The sequence below is a fragment of the Ceratotherium simum genome, chromosome 8 (assembly GCF_057802395.1).
Source record: "Ceratotherium simum simum isolate JZ-2026a chromosome 8, ASM5780239v1, whole genome shotgun sequence".
Classification (NCBI taxonomy): domain Eukaryota; kingdom Metazoa; phylum Chordata; class Mammalia; order Perissodactyla; family Rhinocerotidae; genus Ceratotherium; species Ceratotherium simum.
In genome coordinates, this window is record NC_141907.1 from 72,347,014 (window position 1) to 72,366,530 (window position 19,517).

The 19,517-nt window shown below is 43.4% G+C and overlaps 1 protein-coding gene across 8 annotated transcripts in view; it reads right to left on the bottom strand.

The window, feature by feature from the left end:
* The window catches only part of ABCG2 (ATP binding cassette subfamily G member 2 (JR blood group)), a 68,060-nt gene extending 49,135 nt beyond the window's left edge, over window positions 1–18,925 (bottom strand). For 4 of the 8 annotated variants that reach the window (XR_015552948.1, XM_087434569.1, XM_087434567.1 and 1 more), the window contains exon 1: window positions 9,069–9,196. The gene's annotated coding sequence lies outside the window, so the exon portion shown is untranslated. Of the gene's footprint in view, window positions 1–9,033; window positions 9,197–17,863; window positions 17,961–18,811 lie in introns of those variants that run through there. The other 4 variants (XM_087434570.1, XM_004430944.3, XM_014787878.2 and 1 more) reach the window with 4 other exon arrangements.
* Window positions 18,926–19,517: the final 592 nt, after the last annotated feature.

Genomic DNA, 19,517 nt, shown 5'->3' on the forward strand with positions numbered 1-19,517 from the left:
TATGACATACAACTATCTACTGGGGCTTTGGGGAGAAAAAGGGGGAAAAAAAAAAAGGAGGAGGATTTGCAATAGATGTCAGCTCAGGGCAGGTCTTCCACAGCAAAAAAGAGGAAGATTGGCATGGATGTTAGCTCAGGGCTGATATTCCTCACAAAAAAAAAAAAAAAATTACCAAGCATGCCAGAAAACAGGACCTAATGTTCCAAAAACAGTAGAAATAGACCCACAGGTAATGCAGACTGAAATTATCAGACACTGACATTAAAATAATTGATTAATATGTTTAAGAAAATAAAAAGACTATCACCAAAGAACCAGAATCTATATTAAAAATAAAAAAAATGAATAGATGAATTTAACAGCAGTTTAGATGCAGATTAGGAAAGAGAATTAGTGAACTGGTAGACCGGCAGGTAGAAAACATCCAGATTGAAGTGTGGATGAAAATTATCATCATGGCAAAGAAAAAGGGAAAAAAAAAGCTCGAGACTGAAAAGGATGAAAACATAAAAAGCCTAAGAAACATATGGGACGTGATGAAAAAGGTCTGGCATACATGTAACTAGAGACCTGGGAGGGGGGAAAAATGGAGCAGAATCAATATTTGAAGAAATACTGGCCAAGCATTTTCCAAACTGATGAAGGGATCAAGCCACAGATTGAAGAAGCTCTAGCAACACCAAAGCAGGACAAATACAATGAAACTGTACCTGGGGATTATCATGTAAAACTACCAAAAACCAAAGTAATCTCTGAGTAACTGTTTCTGTACCCAAAAACTTCTCTATTGTTACCATATTTACAACACTCGGTTCAATTTGGAAACTGGAAAAGTAGGAAACCACTTAAAGATTGGCACCCAGGAAATTAAAAGTAAATAGCTTAGTTTTCATCTGTGAACACAGTGAATGGTAATAATTAGCCACAACCCTATTCTCTTCAAGCAATGAAAGAGAAGGCACAAGGCACACGTAATCTATGGACTTCACCTTTTTTTTTTTTTTTTGTGAGGAAGATCAGCCCTGAGCTAACATCCATGCCAATCCTCCTCTTTTTGCTGAGGAAGACTGGCCCTGGGCTAACATCTGTGCCCATCTTCCTCCACTTTATATGGGACGCCGCCACAGCATGGCCTGACAAGCAGTGTGTCGGTGCACCCCCAGGATCCGAACCCGGGCCGCCAGCAGTGGAGCACGCACACCTAACCACTACGTCACGGGGCCAGCCCCGAGGACCTTACCTCTTGACTTTATAAATGTATTAAGCCATCTCCCCATGTCTTCAGAAGCCAAAACATGCCAGTTTCAAGGCCAACAAACACTTCTGCTGCTGCCACCCTGTCTTGACATGAGTACAGCCATGTTTGGCCACTCCATTGACCTATAGCCACCAGCACACAAAGAAATACAAAGCTGCTTTCTGTGTGGTGGGAACTGGCCTTTTCCCAGGAACTGGCCTTTCTCCCATGGAGGGAGTTGCAAGTTGTAACAGTTCAAGGCTCTTGGAGCGTCGTAGCACGGGATGGACTGGCCACCTGTGCCGGGCTAAGACGATAACCAAAGAAAACAATGCACGTACACAACCACTGGGCTGGGAGGTTAGCCAAGGGGCTCAGTGCACGTACGCCACTGATAACTGTTTTGTGCATGGGAACACTAGATGCTTGCTCTGTAAACTCTGTAACTGCTTATATAAACTGCTGGAAGCTGAGACCTGGTGAGAGTTCCACCTGTGGAAGGGACACCTTGCCCAGGACGTGTGATCCTTGCCCAGCCGCGTCGATTGACAGAGCTCTCCCGGCAGTGGGGCGTGGATGTTGTGAGTAACTGATTTGATGTGAAGTAATTGATTTGATATGAAGTAATTGATTTGATGTGTTCTCTTTTCGGTTAACCTGGTGTTTCTCTTTCTGGTTGATTTGTGTCATTTCTCTTCAGCCGATGTGGGTATTTTCCCTTTCCAGTCGGGCTGATGTTTTTTCCCTCTTAATATTTGACCTATTTGGATCTGTTTGCAGCCTGTCACCTTTACTATCCTCTATATAATAAAATATACCTTCAGTCCATTTGTTTGGAGTGGAAAGTGTCTTTTACGTCTCCGATCGAATCCCCGAACCTCTCATAACACACCCCTACTTAATGTCCAGCCACTAAGGATACTTTCTAACCTCTCCTCCAACCAAGACATTGAGAGAATCAAATAACATACTCCTTGAATTTATATAGGTCATTGGCTCAAGATGAAAACTGTAAGAGATTTTTGCAAGATTTTCTGCTAATAAAAGATACCAACTGGAATTAAAGTACCCGAGAAAGATCATTCATGCCCACACGAGACAGAGGGCTAAAACTCCTATACATACCACTTTAGAAGTGTGCACATACATAGTTGGACTACACTGCACTGGGATTAAGTTTGTAATTCACACTGCCTAGGAGCTGCCTGGTTCCTCACTAGGTGTCTAACAACCTTCCTCAGGGAGACACAGGGCCCTAGTTGATTCATAAGTCACAAATCCAGTGATCCGACGCGTATACCTGAGACACACCATCCAGTGGAGGCATATTATATACCAAAAACAAACTTTTTCTCTTTCTAACACCAATATGGAACAACGCATTACTGAAAGATGAAACAAAAAATATGTAGTAATAATTAAAAAATAAAGAAAATACAACACCATATTAACCTCAAAGTACTCGATCTCCAGTTAATACAGGATACTGGGTTTAGATGAGTCACTAAATGTAACTGCCTCAACATTAATCTTTCCCTATGGTCAGAAGCTTCCTAGGCATATCTGTTGTTCCCATTGGATGAGCATTATCTTCTTTTTATATTAAAAAAAAACCTAAATCACGTCTAGATTTCCCTATAACAAAAATCAGCTTCCCGCCTTGCTTCCAGAGCACCTGTAGGCCTAATTGGGTTTTTATATCACGTTGTGTGTCCTGGGCCCACTGTAAAGACTAAGTCCTTAGGGCCAGCCCGCGGCTTAGCGGTTAAGTGCGCGCAGCCAGACACCCGCCCACAGTTATAATTATTGCACATGCTGGTAGGAGCCAGAGGGGCCTCAGGTCACGAGTTCAGGGCCTTCCTCGTACATTTTCTTCTTGGGGATAGTACAGTAAATGGAGAGGTGCACTCTGCCTCACAGCCATAAGGACATACTATGTAAGTACATACCTCCTTCAACTATTACTGAAATGCCAAGAGATTACAATCCTGACAAGGAGTTGGGGGCGGGAGGGGGGGGGGTCTCAAGTCACTGTCACGTGATTGCTATAAAACTTATGAATGGACAGAAATAGAAGCAGAATAGTATTGAATATTTTTAGAAAGAGAACTCAAAATCTGAATTTTAACTTCCATAAGTTATCCCTTGCTTTTAGAAAGTCCTCTATCGATCAACGGGTTTTCTGTCTCCGATTTGACAGATCCACCCTGAAGCATCCAGTGTCGACACTATATCCAGGTCCAAAGGCTGCTCAGTAACGCAGAGGTGGAGTCAGACCGCTGAAGCCTTCGGGCCCAGGCAATGATCTGAGGCCGGCACTCTAGGCCCCCACAGCATGGTCTGGGGAACGCCGCACCAAGGACAAGGTGGGCCAGAGAGGAAGAGACCCCGTCACGGAAGGTCTGCACAATCAGCAAGAAGTCACTGAGGCCCTCCAAGCAGGAAAGCCTCATGATCTTAATCAGGTTTTTAAAACACCATTCTGGCTGCTGTGTGGCAACTGTGGAAGCAAAGTCCAGTTAGAAGCTATTGCAGAAACCAAGTGAGACATGCTCGGACAAGGCAACGGGCCTGGTAATGACAGGCGGGAGGTCAGAGGTTCAAGAGCTCAGTTCCAATGCAGTAAGTTTTAGATGTCTGTGAGACATCAGCGAGAGAGAGATCTTTGGTTAAAAACTGAGAACCATCAACAAGACTCTCCTGGACGACAAACCACCTCACCCTCTTAGGGTCTTCATTATGCAATAATATATTGCTCTTTGATTTTTAAACAGTGCTACAGACCCACATTCAATTGAGCATCCAAGTGTGAACAGTTTTCCAAGAGGCACCGATGGATTTACACTGTCATACACAATCTCTCCTTCAATGATCTTGCTCCCCTACTATCTCAGCCATGCATGCTCCCGACCTTGGCACTGTGAATGAAGACACTGTCTTCTCACCCACCTATCTGTCACTTCTTCTAGCCAACTCCCATTTTTCCAGGCCACCCCCTCTGCTTTATCAGAGGCCAACTCCCCTAGAATTTCTTCTGCTCCTACCTAAGATTAACCCTCTACTTTTCATTCCCTCTTGCTTGCTCCTCTCTCCAGTAATTTCTACCACCCCTCACCTTTGCTCCCCTGCATCAATTTTCCCTTCTCTTCTGATTATAAAATTCTGTAATTCTTCTCCCTTCTCCTCCCCTCTCCTTCTATTAAGATGGCATGTAACCCCCAAATTCGGACAGCCCCTTGGAGTCATATTTTCTTCTTAGGGAAAAAAGAAAAAAAAAATCCCACAGCTCCTATCCATTGCCCTCTTCTCCCATTCCCTCTCAAAACCACTCCAATCAGGTTTTCATCCCACCTCACCCTCATACCAAAACTACTCTTGACAAAATTAGGTGAGGCCCAAAGTGACCTATCCAATGACTTTTTTGATTAAAATATAATTCACAGACCATAAAATCCACCCTTTTCAAGTGCGGACCATTAAGTAATTTCTAGTATATTAGTGATCAATTCTTAGTCGTCCCCTTAGGCAAACTACCAGCAACACTGACAGAGTGGAATACTCCCTCCTAGAAATGTTTTCTTCACTTTGATCTCAGGACACAAGATCAGGAAGCTCCGCTCGAGGCGTGTGCTTCTTACACACTCAGGGAGAGAGAAAGCAGCCGGTCGGATGTTCACAGCGAGGTGCTAGTTCACAGGAGGCCCTGGTGGTACCCACAGATGGTGCTAAGGCCCTGAAACTGGATCAGAAGGGGAGTGACTGTTGAATACACCCCTAAAGCATACCAGTTATTTTGAGCTGAAGGCATTTGAGTTCCTGAAATCCCTTATGCAGAGCCTCCCAAAAGAACTTGTCAAAACTCTCCTCCCCAGAAGCAATTAGGGAAAACTGACTCTCATCACCTGAGACAAAGAGAAGCAGGCACCACACCTAAACAGACCTGTCACAAAACTGTATCTCCCACCTATTCTCCAAAGGGCTCATTTATCTTTCCTAAAAGTCATTTGTTTTCCCTTAAGTGCCCTTCTCCCCCTCCCCTTCTCCTATTAAGATGATATTTAAGCCCCAAATTCTAATTGTCCCCTTGAGTCACACTTTTCTGTTAACTCCCTTCCCACATGATGAATCTAATCTGTCCTTCCTCCATCTAATTTGTCTTCTGTCAGTTTAATTGCAGGCCCCCCCCATCACTGAACATAAAAGAATAGAGGAAGTTTTTCCTCTCCTACGCTGTAGCTAGAGAGGAAATTCAAGGACCTAAGGATATGTTTAAAATTGTGGAGACTGGGCCGGCTCCGTGGCTTGGCGGTTAAGTGTGCGCGCTCTGATGCTGGCGGCCCGGGTTCGGATCCCGGGAGCGCCCCGAGGCACCACTTCTCCGTCCAGCGTGAGGCCGAGTCCCGCGTACAGCAACTAGAAGGATGTGAACCTATGACATACAACTGTCTACTGGGGCTTTGGGGGGAAAAAACTGAATAAATAAAATCTTTAAAAAAAAAAAAAAAAAAAAAAAAATTGTGGAGATTAAGAAGCACCAGCAAGAGATATGTAACTTGACAAAGCTAAAAATTAACAACTCCCTTCATTCCCACAAATTACACAACAAATCACTTTTGTTATAGATGGTAGGCTGGTTCCTGATGTGTAAAAAAATCTATAAATAAGGCCAAAGGAACTGATTCTTTTATGTATCACAGTTCAACATAATTGGGAGTCAGAATGAAGAGTACCTATGCTTCTTTCCACGGTCTGCAGCAATATGCAGGGGAAAAGAAAACGGTGCTGTCCACTAGACACATGTGGCTACTACCCAGCCCTTGAGATACAGCTAGGGAATTTGTATACGGTATTTAATTTCAATTCACTTAAATTTAAATAGTCACACGTAGTTAATGGTTACCATATTGGACAATGCAGGTCTAGACTGTTGACTTTTTCAAAATATATTTTCTCATTCATGCGTTGCTTTATAAATAACCAATTTTATAACCCCATGAAAGATACATATACTTGCCATATCCTGTATCAAATAAATTCTTTCCTGCGTTTCAAAAGAGCACAGAACTGTAGTACTATATTTATCTCAAAAACAGGATAGTGCTATATATTTCAGGTTGAGAGTAACAAATAAATCTATAAAATGATCAAGTGTGGCTGAAAAAGACAATGCTTCAGTTTTTTTAGAACTGTCTTCTGAACACTTGCTAAATCGAATTCAATCACTTTCCTCAAGCAAAACAAATGAGGTAAACCCTTAAAGAATTAAATCTGATTTCCAAACAATTCACATTTTACCAAAACATTTTTGACCATAACACAAATTTCATAACATTTTCATAGTGAGCTTCATACTATTTTCTTCAGAATTTCAAATACCAAAGGTAGACCAATGAAAGAAAAAGAATAATCAATTTAAATAAACTATAACCCTTCCAAACACCTTCCAGGGCTTTCCTATAAAAGTCACAAAGATCTCTAGCAATGTATGGCCAGTATTTGGATTACAGCTCTCCAAACAAATTAGCATTAAAATGTCCTGGCCCTGGCCCATAGTGTGGGAACCTTCCTCTCGTGCTCTTTGCCCTCAGCCATTCCCCATATTATAAGTAAAACAATAATACTTTTAAAGTTATCTCCTTTAGACTTGACTGCATTTCTGCCATTTCTGCAAGCCACATTTGCATTTGAAAGCTGAAAATTTGCCTGCACCTGCTATTGTAAAAGCAGGGACCTAATGTCCTCTATTTTTGTATCCTTGGGAGCTCCTCACACCCTGTTCTCAATTATTCCTACAGAACGAAAGACTAAACTACAATATGCCACACCCATTGCAGAGTAGCTTAGAGTAACTTAAGATATTATAAGCACATGGGCCAGCGTGTGGCTTAGCGGTTAAGTGCCCGCGCTCCGCTGCTGGCGGCCCGGGGTTCCGGGTTCGGATCCCGGGCGCGCACCGACGCACCGCTTCTCGGGCCATGCTGAGGCCACGTCCCACATACAGCAACCAGAAAGATGTGCAGCTGTGACATACAACTATCTACTGGGGTTTTGGGGGAAAAAATAAATAAATAAAATTATTAAAAAAAAAAAGGATATAAGCACCAGCAAGAGTAACTCACTAACCATCACATTTAGAGGAGCCATCTAGGGAAGTTAGAATCTGGTAGGATTACCAAACTACATTTAAAATTTCGAGTTTAGCTTTTGGGAGGGGGCAGTAAGAAAATGAGGCAGGAGAGGGAAGCAGAGGCCAGTATAGGGTGACATGTGCAGGCTGAGAGCTAAGACGTGACCCTGGAAACTCTGTAGGTCCCTCTGCTCACTCACCCTGTACATCCCCATCCTTCCAGCACTGAGGAGATGCTCGGTAATGCCAGCAAGGGATCTATAGAAAGTGAACGACTTAGGGAAAAAAGGTATAGATTCCAAAAAGAAAGAAAAAAAGTATGTTTTGGAAGGCATAACATTCCTTTCCATATAATGCCCACCTACTCACAGTTCAGCCTAATCTTTGTTTTTTGTCACGTTCATTGGAAACATGTCAACAGTAAACGGTATTGTAAACAGTAAAATTCACCCACTAGAAGTATAGTTTTTGGACCTTTGAAAATGTATAGTCATATAACCACCACATTCAGGATATAGAACATTGTCACCACCCCAAAGAAATTCCCTCCTCCCACCCCAGCCCCTGACAACCACAGATCTGTTTTTCTGTCCCTTTTTCAATTTAATCTTAATCTTCTCTTCAAATAGACACAAGTGCACATAAATACTCCATATGGCTATTCTTTTTTCCTTTTACATTCCCACAAAATTTGCAAGAATTTTGCCCAAATTTGCTTTAATCTATGACAGAAAACCAAAACTTTATGCTAGAAAATATTTAGTCAAATTGTGAATAAAAATGATTAGGACCAAGTGCAATTTACATGTGTGTTACACTCCAAAGTTTCTTAATCTCATCTGCAGCTGTCAGCCATTTCCCAGAGGAAAGTGAGATGTTCCATATCTAAGGCTGACCATAAAATGCCTGACCCCCATCGTGGAATGTATGGGCTTCGAGTTCCTCCTGCCCTTAAACATACCAGCCAGTAACCCTGGAGTAACCCTGGGGGAACTGCTTAGCCTCTCCAAGCCTGTTTTCATCTGTAAAGTTCATTCGACAAATATTTACTAGACTTCTATTATGTGACAGGCACCGGGGATACAGGCGTGAACAAAACAAAAACATACAAACAGCCCTGCCGTCAATGAGGTTATGTATGAAAAAAGTCAGAGTCAACAGTGCTATGGAGGAAAAAAAAGCAAAAGAGGAAAGGTGGTCAGAGAAGGCCTTTCCAGTGAGGCCTCTGAGCAGAGGCCTGAGGCTGGCTCTCTGGAGGCGCAATGCAAGTCCACGAGCTGGTTCAGGAACAGTGAGGAGGCCAGAGGGGCTGGGCTGAAGCAGAGGGAGGAAGGGAAAGAGTACGGGATGCCAAGGCAGAGGTTACAGCGCACGTGGTGCCTCCACAGACCACTGCAAGGACTTTGGCTTTGACTTCAAATGAGACTGGAAAGCATCAAAAAGTTCTGAGTGGAGGAATGACAAGATCTAACTATGTTTAAAAGGATCATTCTGACTTGGGGGGGGCGGGGGGAACTAGCGGAAGGGGCAGAGCAGGGAGACCAAGAGCCAAGATGGGGACATTGTCCTGCATCCCAACCCCACAGCCTATGACAGCTCTGTGTGCTCTGCCCAAAATACAACCACCAGACACAAGACAAGCACTCAGAAACTACAGAAACAGTACCTGGTTTCTAAGGAAGAGTGTGTTCAAATACACACCTTAGATGCCAGGAGTACACCCTGTCTGCAGCGCCCTTCTTGGTCCACAAGAAGGTACGGGCTAGGAGGACGGGGAAGGCCCAGGACTCCAGCAGGCAGAAGGCACTTTATTCCCACAGCAAGGTTTTATGATTCCCCCAGTTAGACCTGGTCTAAAACAATCCCATTTCCCCACCTCCCCCGAGCCTGCCCAATCAGGCAAAAACAAGAGCAAATCTAAATAATAATGATCCAGCTTCAGGCCCAAGGGAACTGAAGAAAACCTTATTTGCATGTAAGAGGAAACTGACAGAGATGCTCCTATGACTTTATATAAAAGGAGTTTTTGAGGAAGATGGTTGGGGACCGGCTGGAGCGGGTAGGGAGGGTGATGCTGGGGGACGGGGAGTCACCACCCTCCTCCTCCTCTCCCTTGGCACTGTCCACCACAATGCACAGCTGGAAGATGAGCAGAGGGAGAGGGCTGATTACAATATTTTGGAATCCTGAGGCCCCAAGGTGAAAACAAGAGGAACAGGCAAAAATCCAGCTGTCTTTGAGTTAGAACTTACCCGAAGTACACAGCACTGGATCTAAACCCAGTCCTTCTTCCCCAGAGTCTAATACTTGTCTGTTACATTAACGTTACTATCCCTGTACTTTCTGTTTCTAATTCAATAATCATAATCACAATCAGGCACGAAGAACTATGAACAATCAGAGCTGGATTGTAGTACTAATTCTCAAAATTCTGGGACCTACAGTAAGAAATACATTGTACGCCATGGCCCAGTATACAGAGATACAAAAGTGTGTGTGTTGTGTGTGCCCACACTTCACAAAATCGTAGAGGGGCCCATACTTATTGCAAGAGACCCTCTAATCCATGATTACAGGCACCATTGCAGGCCAAATAATGTCTCATTACATATGAAGTACTATGTGTCATTGCTAATGACTAACACAAATACGGATTTGAAATTTAACTGAATCTTTTTATCACTGTGAATTCAATCAACAGACATTAAAATTATAACTAAAATAGAGAGGGAGTATCCAAATTTTCCGGATATTAAAGGGTCCTCTGAGCTCACAAAAAGGCATGAGAAACAAAGATCTTGCCTAAAGCCCTTCTTTTCAGAATGAGGAAACAGCCTCAAAGATTTGCCCCAAGATGCGGGGGGGGGGGGGGGGGGGGGGGGGGGGGGGACCTCACATAATTTGTTTGAAGACATTTTGCACATCTCAAAGATACGACCTATGCATATCTCTCCTTTATATATATCCAGCCATTAGTCGGGATACAGTTTAATTAAGCTACTATGATACCAGCTCAACACAAGGTTGACATAAGGGGAGCCACATTGTAAAAAAGAAACCCTACTGTAACTTTGAATGACCTCTGGCTAACTAGCCCAGACATTTTCTGTGAATTTTATGGCGCCTCCCAGCTGCTGTAAATTGACAACTTTGTTCTCTTGAGTTCCTTAGGAATGTGATGACCCCTGAACAGAGAGTCTACGCTGATAGCCATCATCAAGAACAACTGAAAGATCAGGGTATAGGGCATTGCTCCAGTCTCTGATGCATATCCGGTAAAACCAAAGACTATCAGGAACTAAGACCAGATGTCTGCACCCCACTGGAGACCAGCCTCCTATATAACTGGCCTGAGATCTTTGTTCTTTGAGATGGTTTTTTTTTTCGGACATTAGTCGGCCATCTTCCCTCTTGCTAGCAAGCTGTAATAAAAAAGTCTTTTTTCTCCTACCACCTTGCCTCTTGACTATTGGCATGTCTTGCGGTGAGCAAAAGACCCCCCTTGGGCGGTAACAGCTACGGTAAAAAAAATCCTGCTTTCTTATCAGAATCTAATAAATAAAAATTCATGTGTTCATTCTGTTTGTTTTTTAAGCAACTTACGGGTCATCATTCGAGAAAAACCAGGAACTTTTGAAAGTTCCCTGCCAATTTCGTTTATTTCCCTTAAGAGACTGAACACAAACTGGCAACTACAATGAGGTCCTCTATAGTGTTTGAAATGTAAGGCATTAGTCATCTTTGTAAAGATGAGCTTGGTAGGTCACAAATCTACTAAACTTAAAAAAGTCCAAAGTAACTCCAACAACACACTTAGAGCCCAGATCTTGGTTTCCAATAATGTTCTCCAAAAAAAGGAACCAGAAAGCCTTGGAGAAATGGTTGATTCCAGGGCTGGAGCATGGAAAATGCAAAACGAGCCTGGAGCATTCCGTGATACCAGAAAGTAAGGAAATGCTTTACCTAGCAAAAGCAAATGCTTTGCCCCAAGATGGTGGGGAAGTGGGGGAGATGGTAGGATGACAGCATGTCAATAGGGTACACAGGCCAACTTTGAGCAGCAAAAATCCAGCATTGGATTATAACCATATAATAAAATAAATATCCATGAGTCAGTACTGATACAAATAGTTGAATGAATAAATGTGGGGGAAAAGAGACAGCTCTTCTTTACAGAAGAATTCTAATTAATCAACGTGGAATGAGAAAAAAATTTTAAATCACCATTAGAACAACATAGTACAATGAATAATAAATTCCACCAATGGATGCTAAAATTAGTGAATAAAAGTTTAAGGAGAAACAGGATATTTGCATAGATAAAGTGTAAGGAGAAACAGGACATCTGCATGGTCCAAGTTTCTCTCCCAAGATATCTACTAACTACAAAGGGAAAAAGGCTAACTTTCCATTGGGGACCTGGCAAACAGCACCTTGACCAATATTAACATTAGTAATAAGACATCATGTACCCCTGATACGATGCACTGGGATTACGTCTGGTATTTTTTCCCAAAATGCATAATCTCAATCTAATCACGAGAAAACATCAAGTACTAATTGAGGGACATTCTACAAAATAACTGAGCAGTACTCTTGACAAGAGTCAAGGTCATGAAAAAACAGAACGTTGAGGAATTGTCACAGATTGGAGGAAACTAAGGATATACCACAATCAAATGCAAGGTGAGATCCTAGACTGGATCCTGAACAGAAAAAGGATAGAAACAGAAAAAGCTGGTGAAATCCAAATTAAGTCTATAGTTCAGTTAATAGTATTATAGTATTGTACCAATGTTAATTTACTAGTTTGGACAATTGTTACCATAGTCATGCAAGGCGTTATGGGAATTCTCTGTACCATTTTTTTTGCAACTTTTCAGTAAGTCTAAAAGTTATTTCAAAAGAAATAATAAAATAACTAATATTCTTCAATGTTTATAATGGAAACGTAATGTTAGACTTAAAATGCCATTTTTGTTCTTGAAAAATTCCTCATCAAAATCTATACAACACAGCTATTTGTATTCTGAAAAGCATTGTTTTGTAAAGAATAAGACATCTTTTTCTTGTTACTCTGGCATACTTATGATTAGTTGCGATTCAAATGATATGAGAGTTGTGAGATCCTCCTAAAAACCAAGCTTTAGGGGCTAACTCTATCATACTGAGAGGGAAGTCAGAGCAGAAAGCTTACATATTCGTAAACTGTTCTCCAGAAGCAATTTGCACTTCTTCCGTGTTTAGGTGGAAATTATGGAGGGAGAGGAGGATAGCAAATTGCTTCTTCTTGAAAAATTCGAACCACTTGAATTTATCTCTGGGTTGAGGTGGCATATCTATGAGGCAAGACAGAACACATGTCCCTGCGGGAGAGAGGAGATATCTATCTATGTATGAAATCAGAACACAAGGAGTGGTTTGTAACTCCAGGGAACAGCTAAGTAGCAAGATAGATCTATACTGTAGCACCTGGAGTGAGTCGGCCGGCCCTGGGTTGCTAGTGATATTGGGGCATAAATCAACACTGCACATGTCAAATCAATTCTGCTCCTAGCTGAGATTCGAGATGGAAGTAGGTGAGTGGTTTGGCATGATAACAATACTACTATTAGACCTAGGGACGACTGATCTTTAACTAAATTAGCCTAGTGCTTTATGGTTTCTGAAGTACATACGTTTTATTTGAGGTACACTGAAAAGACATAACAGTGTCCCCATGTTATGAAACAGGAGAAATGGATCAGAAAGATTATAAATCAGTCAGATGGCAGGTTTGCAGAAACAAGACTCAGGTCTCTAGATTTCTTTGCCCACAGTAGTTATGTTCCAAAATAATGGACAAATATTATTTCCTAGATTCTTGCATTTCCTGCAGTTGTATTCCTTCTGTATTTATTAAGAACAGTTAGATATTAAAAAGAAGTTATTAGTTATTAAAAGCAACAAGCACATCTACAAATACATTATCTTCAGGATAAAAATAGCATCATTGAAACTAACTTCTGTCAGTGTATTAACTAACACCCCTAGACCTGTGCTACACAATACAACAGCCACTAGCCACATATGGCTATTGAACACTTGAAATGAATAGTCCAAATTGAAATGTGCTGTGCATGCAGGATACACACTAGATTTGAAGACTTAGTATGAAAAAAAGAAGGTAAAATATCTCATTAATAATTTTATATTGATTGCATATTGAAATTATAATATCTTTAATATATTGTTTCTATAGAGAGACAGATATAGAGAGTGTTTTACAGTTTCCAAACAACACTAAGTTGTGTGGTCTCATTTGAGTTATTCCCATTTTACAGTAGAGGCTATGAGCTAGTTATTGACATGCCAGGACCAGATCCTAGGTCTTTAGACTTTTACTGGCTGACGACACCACTGACTGAAGGCTTATGTAATAAAATAGCTTGAACAGTATTTATTAATAATAGTAAAGCCTTCGGCATTCCCAGTGATGGGTCAGATAAGAAACTAAGTGTTCTCAGCACACTTGACACTCTGTACTGCTATTCTGGCACTTTCAACTGATCCATACTTCACTTCTGGGCTCCTTAAAGAAAATACAGATCCTTCCATCCAAACTTATATGTTCTCCCATCCCCTGAAGAAACTGTGATGCAGTGAGATGAAATGAGTTCATCAAAGCTGGAAAATGAAGGAATGACACAGTGGTCTTAGACCCAAGTTAGGTCTGGGCCTCCCTGCTCCCTATCAACTCATACACTCTTTTCTCATCCCTGCATGCCTTTACAATGAGCTGCTCTATGTACGTGTAAGAAAAATATGAAACAAATTACCAGGCTAGATGAAAAAAAAGAAAGAAAGAAAGGCACAGTGAACTTTCACAGAGTGCAATATGGACTTTGCGTCTCAGCTGTGAGTGACCTCGTGAACTCTCAGCCTCCTCCTCTATAAATATGGGACAAAAATACCTCCCCGGAAGGCTTAGTGCCAGCATAAAAGGAGAATGGATATAAAAAACACCTGGAGCCAGTAAACACTGAACCAACCCAACCCCCCATCAATGGCCACTTCCTTTTATTGTTCTGAGGACCTACTTATCCTAAGGCATTCCAAACTAACATGCGAGTCGAGGAAAAGCAGTAAAATGGTAAAATGAACGTCTTACCCTTCTTCCTTTCTAAGTGTTCTACTGTCCCCTCTAACTTCTATCCCTTCTCCCCCACCTCGCGGTGAGAGTGAGATCAGGGTCAGGCTGTACAGGGCAGGAAGCAGAAGTTGGGGCGGCGGGGGGACCTCCTGTGTGAAAGGATCCGAAGTACGAGTACCACTCAGGCAGTCTTGCCTCTTTCCTTGTAAGACACTCACCTCCAGGGGTTTCAGAGGGAGATCAGAGGGCTTGCTGCTTTCTAGAGACTTCCATTTTTACCCTTCTGGATAACGTGAAGAACTTAAAGCAGGTGAAATGACAGAGAACTACATAATGCTACCTGGGCCTAAGGACTAACTTCCAGCCAGCCCGTTCTAAAGAGTAACAAGGTCTTTTCAGTTGAAAGCCCAAAGAGATTAGGCTAGTGACCAGCAAAGTGCAAGAAACCTGCTTCAACGGGGTTCCTGACCTTGCTAAGATTTTATTCCACTCCTGTTGCCGCAAACAAAACTTCTTCACTGAAATCAGGAGCGGAGCGGCAATTTGCCCCTACCCACACCCACCCACCTCCAGTTTAAACAATCAGGTACACTTCTAACTTTCAATGCTATGATTCTCTGAATATTTTATTTATCTCCATAAATAATTTATGTGACTCAAAAATTAGATATCTACTTTCTAACAGTCTCCTAGTGAGGGAGAATATTTGCTTCAAAAAACAATGGGGGAGGGGACTAGCAAGACAAGGGGGAGTGCTGGCTAATGAGTGGGTTTTAGGGAGAAGAATGATGAAAATGTGATGGCTGTACAAATTGTGCACTTAAATAGGTGAATTGTATGATACGTGAATTATATCTCATAAGGCTGTGGTTGGGGAAAAAAAACGAGGCCAAAATCATCTAGACATTTTATCAATTATTGATTCACATCCTGGTGTGATTTTTAAAGAATAAACTTTAGCTTTCTGTAGACCTACATATCCTATATATCCTAGGTCCTATAGAGAGGATGCTATTCAGGTTCTTTAATTTTCACTAAAAGATCTCAACCCTCACCTATAATCCCAGTAAGCAACACAGAATAACCTTCTCACTTGATAGAACATTCAACTGCTGCCAAACTTCTATCAAAACATCTTGAGGGCCAGCTCGTGGCTTAGCGGTTAAGTGTGCGCGCTCCACTACTGGCAGCCCGGTTCGGATCCCAGGCGCCCACCGACGCACCCCTTCTCCGGCCATGCTGAGGCCGCGTCCCACATACAGCAACTAAAAGGATGTGCAGCTATGACATACAACTATCTACTGCGGCTTGTTGGGGGGGTGGGGGAGGATTGGCAATAGATGTTAGCTCAGAGCAGGTCTTCCTCAGCAAAAAGAAGAGGATTAGCATGGATGTTAGCTCAGGGCTGATCTTCCTCACAAAAAAAAAAAAAAATCTTGAGAGAGAGAAACAAGAGTATGCAAAGAACATGAGGTCCACTTATCCCCTCTGTAAAATCTAGATTTATCCTGAATAAGCCCCAGGTCATCAAACAGCAGCACATGTGACCACAGGGTCTTAGCATCCAACAAGTGTTTCCCCTAACACTTAGGGTAAGGAAAATTACAACCACAGCAAGCAGTCCTAGAAAACACACTACTGCATGTATTATGGGATGGGCACACAGGATGCTCTCCCACTGCCATTCTTCAGTCTCCTCCCATCCTGTGACACAAGACATTTCCTCCAGAAGAAAATGCCAGGAAAGGCTTCTCTCAGGAACTGGCATGTTTCCCCCTTTATAGTCATTAAATTGCATGACTGATTGGTCTCTTTTTATTATGGCCTCCAGGATGCAACTTAATTTGCATGGGGTCCTTAAACTGTCCACATCCATTCTAAATGTGCTCCCCCATAGTGACCCCACTCTCAGTTGTATTTTATTTTCTATTTGTAATACTTACACTCACCTCAAATGCTTCATGGATGCTTAACAAAAACGAATGCAGAAATACATTTGGCTGTATGTGTATTTTAATACTATCTTGATGCAGAAGAATGTGTTTCCTAAGGGGGCCTTGCTGAAAGCCCAGGGTCTGGAACAAAGATGACTAGTTTGTTACTATGAATCTATTTTTTCTCTGAAAGAGGAATGAGCTTTACATTTCTACTATTAGGCAAGAAAATAAAGCTAGGCAACATTACAGGTATACTGTTTTTAACTGTTTGCTAGATTTGCAATCTAATTTTTCTTGTCTTATATTTTTCTGTACTGTTCTAACTTTTCCAGTATTATTTCTAATCAGTATTGTAATAAGCTGGTTAATTTTTTAAGTTAATCATTAAAAGTTGGGGCCGGCCCAGTGGCACAAGCGGTTAAGTGCGTGCACTCTGCTGCGGCGGCCTGGGGTTCGCCGGTTCGGATCCCGGGCCCGCACCGACGCACTACTTGTCAAGCCATGCTGTGGCGGCATCCCATATAAAGTAGAGGAAGATAGGCACGGATGTTAGCCCAGGGCCAGTCTTCCTCAGCAAAAAAAGAGGAGGATTGGCAGATGCTAGCCCAGGGCTGATCTCCTGACAAAAAAAAAAAAAAAATCATTAAAAGTCAACTATCCAGGGGCCAGCCCAGTGGCATAGTGGTTCAGTTCACGCGCTCCACTTTGGCGGCCTGGGGTTCCCAGGTTCAGATCCTGGGTGCAGACATACGCACGGCTTATCAAGCCATGCTGTGGCAGGTGTCCCACATATAAAGCAGAGGGAGTAGAGGAAGATGGGCATGGATGTTAGCCCAGGGCCAATCATCCTCAACAAAAAAAAAAAAAAAAAAAGAGGAGGATTGGCAACAGATGTTAGCTCAGGGCTAATCTTTCTCAAAAAACAAACAAACAAGTCAACTACCCACAGAAAAATTACGAAAGGGAGCTCAATAACTCTGTGGCAAACTATCCAAAGTTGTGGACAAACTTTATGTCCTGGGAATAAGAAAAAGACATAGAATATATTGGTTAATCCCTTTAAAAGTACTAATACTAACAAATTTCTCCCCCACCTTGTAGTAACTTCCATGCTCAATAAGTTTTTATCCATCCAATACCACCTCTATTTAGTTTCATATATTTGGAGAAAGGCAAGAGTCTTACCCACCAGCCCTCAACACACTACCAGACACAGAATCAGTTGCACCAACACATCGTTTTCTGGAAAACCAGTCTGAATTTTCAGTTTGTATTTCATACTCACCGACAAATGAAACTGGGAGAGACTAAATAAAAAACCTAGTTATCTCAATTGAAGAGTTTTCTATTTACTACCAAATGTACGCGCAAAACCCACCCACCTTTCAAGCCACCCACATCCCAAATGGCTTTCACTATTTACATACTCAGCTTGAGAGCGGTTCCGTTTAGCCACGGGCTCCGATCTCAGGCTCCGTGTGCTGAGAGGCAGAGCACTAACAAGCTTTTATAAAAACGCTGAGATGAGTCAGCCGGACCTTGCAAACAGACCTTAAGGAAGCACCTCCCACTTAACGATGACATCAAGCATCTGTACCGTGCTTTCTCATGCGAAGAGCTCTTCCAAAACCTTCCTGCCTGCTTTCCAGGCTGCCTCCGTCCTGCGTCTCCCCAGTCTCTGGGGGACCGTCCAGGACTCCCTCTCCCCTCCGGCGCGCTGGGACTCGGCCAGCAAGGACGCAGGACTCAGGACACAGCCCGCGCGCAGGACGAAGCCCGGCCCGGGGCGATCTTCCCCGACCCCTGCCCACAGCCCGGCGGGCAACAACCCACCCACAGCGCCCGCGGGGAGCACGGGGCGGCCAGCCCGGGAAGGCGCCGGCCCCGGGTCACGGTCAGGGGCGGAGGGTGCCGGCAGTGCAACAACCCACCCACAGCGCCCGCGGGGAGCGCGGGGCGGCCAGCCCGGGAAGGCGCCGGCCCCGCGTCACGGTCAGGGGCGGAGGGTGCCGGCAGTGCCCACGCGGGCTTCACTCCCACGACTCGAGCTGCGGGCGGGGAGAGCGCAGGACGGCGGCCCCTCCCCAGCGCCCGGGCTCCCTCGGGGTCGGTGCCCGCGGGCGGGCGGAAGGCGTGGCGCCGCCTGCCCCGCTGCTCTAAGCGCCCGGCGCCCGGGCGGAGCGCGCGCGCGTGTTGCGCGGGGACCGAGCGGGGCACTGGATCCGGCCACCACCCTCCCGCAGAGCCCGGCTCAGGGAGACGACTATTCCAGAGCACGCAGGGACAAACCCAAAACTCCCGCCTCCACCGCTTGTACGAAATGGACTGCGGCGATGAGCTCTGGGAATCACGGGACGCTACGGGCTGATCAATACCTTGTCTGGCCTGGAAGGATTTGGTCACTGCTGGTGGCCCGCGCCCCTAAGCACCGGGGGACGCGACACCTAGAAATTTTTCGGTCACACGCTTTGCACACCCGGAGAGCAAGTAGCCAGTCTCTATTGTACGAGTTTCTGAGAAATTAGGGGCGTGCGGCCCAGGGCCAATAAGATCAGGAACTGAATCTAACGGTGGGCGTGGCGTGGGGGAAGAAAACTTTTTGAATGAAAGTGATACTGTGAACAATTTAAACGTATTCTTCACACTCCTATAATAAATACTTCTCTGCAATACACTGATCGTGTGGAAAAGCTGGAAAGTGATTGTGCAGATTCACGAAAAGGGCTGATTTATCAGGCTTCATGAGTGTGCATGGATCCCAGAATTCTGCTGCATCTACCTTCGGAAATGAGTACTTGCATCTGGATATTTTCTGGTTTGCATTTACAAACAAAAATCATATTAGTTAAGTTGTTTAAAGCAACACTAGACATTACCGTTAATTCTTCACCCAATACTAGAAAGTTTTAGCCAGGAAGCCTAGCTAAGCAAATGGATTATATATAATTTTTTTAGAATATTAAAAATACCATATTGTATACTTTTAAAGGACTTAAAAGTATATATCCACTATGCACCCAAACATTGGGGTGAAAATTTATTTTGGATTAATCCGAGTCGGTTTAAAGACCCTTAAAGACC